The 2560-nt window shown below is 54.3% G+C and overlaps 1 pseudogene; it reads left to right on the forward strand.

Annotated features, from left to right (window-relative positions):
• The first annotated feature begins 667 nt into the window (after nucleotides 1-667).
• Nucleotides 668-1612, forward strand: LOC143173323 (olfactory receptor 14C36-like; annotated as a pseudogene).
• Nucleotides 1613-2560: the final 948 nt, after the last annotated feature.

The raw sequence follows: 2560 nt of genomic DNA on the forward strand, positions 1-2560 counted from the left end.
CTGCACTGGAGCCCTCTGCTCTCAGCAGTGTCTGGTTGTTTCTCAGGGTAACACGAGAGTGTGATCACCCTCCAGCTCATGAATAACAAGCCCATGGCAGCTCAGAACAAGTCAGAGGGACAGACATTCTGCACTAAGCCACAGGCAATCCTCTTGCCTCACAGGACTCGCTCTGTTCTCCTCGAGTGCAGCAGAAATGCTGAGGGCTTCTGACATCCAAGAACAATCCCCAGGGGAGTTAGGGGGAGCTGCAAGAAGCCCCAAGCCTCTCAATCTGCCTTCTGGCATCTCAGTTCCTCAGCACTGGGAGTGCCGATGCTGACAGGCCCTTCTGCGTTAGGACCGGTTTCACCTGACAAAGTCAAACACCAGGACTGGCCCCTGCCCCCTCTGTTGCCATGAACCCACTGCTGCAGAGCAGGGCTGACTCCTCGGCAGCCAGCGGGCAGAGGCCCTGCTCCTCACAGCACATTCAGCCAGCACCCACCAGAGCTCCAGCCACGGAGCTGAGGAAGGTTTCCTGGAAAAGGAATGAGGGGCGGGGGGGGCGGGGGGTGTAGCAGGGTGAAGGTCTAGGAGAAAGGCTTTGATTTTCCTCAGAGAAGTCTCCCCTAACTCTTCATTGACTGTTCCTCTGAGAACAGGACCCCGTGCCCAGAAAGAGCAGATGTCCAACAGCAGCTCCATCACCCAGGTCCTCCTCCTGGCCTTCACTGGCAAGAGCTGCAGCTCTTGCACTTCTGTCTCTTCCGGGGCACCTTCCTGGCTGCCCTCCTGGGAAACGGCCTCATCATCACCGCTATAGCCTGTGACCACCGCCTCCACACCCCCATGTACTTCTTCCTCCTCAACCTCTCCCTCCTTGACCTGGGCTCCATCTCCAACACTCTCCCCAAAGCCATGGCCAATTCCCTCTGGGACACCAGGGCCATCTCCTACGCAGGATGTGCTGCCCAGGTCTTTCTGTTTGCCGCCTTGGTTGGAGCAGAGTATTGTCTTCTGACTGTCATGGCCTACGACTGCTATGTGGCCATCTGCAAACCCCTGCACGATGGGACGCTGGTGGGCGGCAGAGCTTGTGCCCACACGGCAGCAGCTGCCTTTCTCAATGCTCTCTTGCACACTGCCAATACATTTTCCATACCCATCTGCAAGGGCAATGCTGTACATCAGTTCTTCTGTGAAATCCCCCAGGTCCTCAAGCTCTCCTGCTCAGACTCAGACCACCTCAGGGAAGCTGGGCTTCTTGTGGTTAGTGTCTGTCTAGCTTTGGGGTGTTTTGTTTTCACTGTGGCGTCCTACGTGCAGATCTTCAGGGCTGTGCTGAGGATCCCCTCTGAACAGGGATGACACAAAGCCTTTTCCATGTGCCTCCCTCACCTGGCCGTGGTCCCCCTGGTTGTCAGCACCGGCATGTTCACCTACCTGAAGCCCCCCTCCATCTCCTCCCCATCCCTGGATCTGGTGGTGGCTGGTCTGTACTTGGTGGTTCCTCCAGCAAACCCCCTCATCTACAGCATGAGGAACCAGGAGCTCGAAGATGCACTGAAGAAGCTGATTCAATCACTTGTCTTTCAGCAGCAATAAGCTGCCCCTGTCTCTTCACAAGTGATTTCCAATGTATCTGGGGAACCTCCTGTGCTTTGGGCATTTTATCTGCCCCGCCAGCGAGGAGGCTGGGGTGCACAGAAAGCAGGGAGGGGACACAGTTGGGACAGCTGACCGCAGCTGACCAAAGGGATATTCCACACCACATGACGTCATGCTCAGCAATAAAACTGCGGGGGGAGGTTGGCAGGGGGGGCCACTGGCCGGGCATCGGTCAGTTGGTGGTGAGCAATGGTTTTCATTTGCATCACTTGTCTTTCCTGGGTTTTACTTCTCCCTCTTTGTAATTTTCCTTTTCATTACAGTTTTCATCATTATTATTATTGTTATTGTTATTGTTATTATTATTATTGTTATTATTATTGTTATTATAGTTCATTTCAATTATTAAACTTTTTATCTCATGAGTTTTCTCACTCTTACTCTTCCGATTCTCTCCCCCCATCCCGCTGGGGGGAGTGAGCGAGCGGCCGTGTGGTGCTCGGTTACCGGCTGGGGTTAAAGCACAACAGTCCTTTCTCCACCCCCTGTTCCATGCCGTTCAGGTCAGGCTCAGGTCCCACACTATCCAATACATCCCCATGAACCACCACTCCCCTTCCCATCCTCTGATATAACACACAGGTACCATTCCCTCCGTCTATGGACCACCCCTGTAAAATGTCGATAAAATCTCCACAAAATGCCCAGTGAGGCCCTTGGGCCCGTGACTTTGGGCTCCATCTGTTATGGTGGTCGCTCGGGACAGGACGGGTGGTGTGTTGCGTGGAGTTACTGGGCACCAAAGCCAGCCCAGATGGGAACCAAGAGGTTCCCCTCCTTTCCAGGGTCCAAAGCGTCATTTGCAGCATCTAGCCCATCCTTTCAGTGCCCAAAGCCCCGTTTTTGGGGCCCAAATCCTCATTGTTCGGGTCCCAACCTGTCTTTTATGACCCACAGCCATTTCTAGGGC

Source organism: Aptenodytes patagonicus, unplaced genomic scaffold, assembly GCF_965638725.1.
Source record: "Aptenodytes patagonicus unplaced genomic scaffold, bAptPat1.pri.cur scaffold_64, whole genome shotgun sequence".
Taxonomy (NCBI): Eukaryota; Metazoa; Chordata; class Aves; order Sphenisciformes; family Spheniscidae; genus Aptenodytes; species Aptenodytes patagonicus.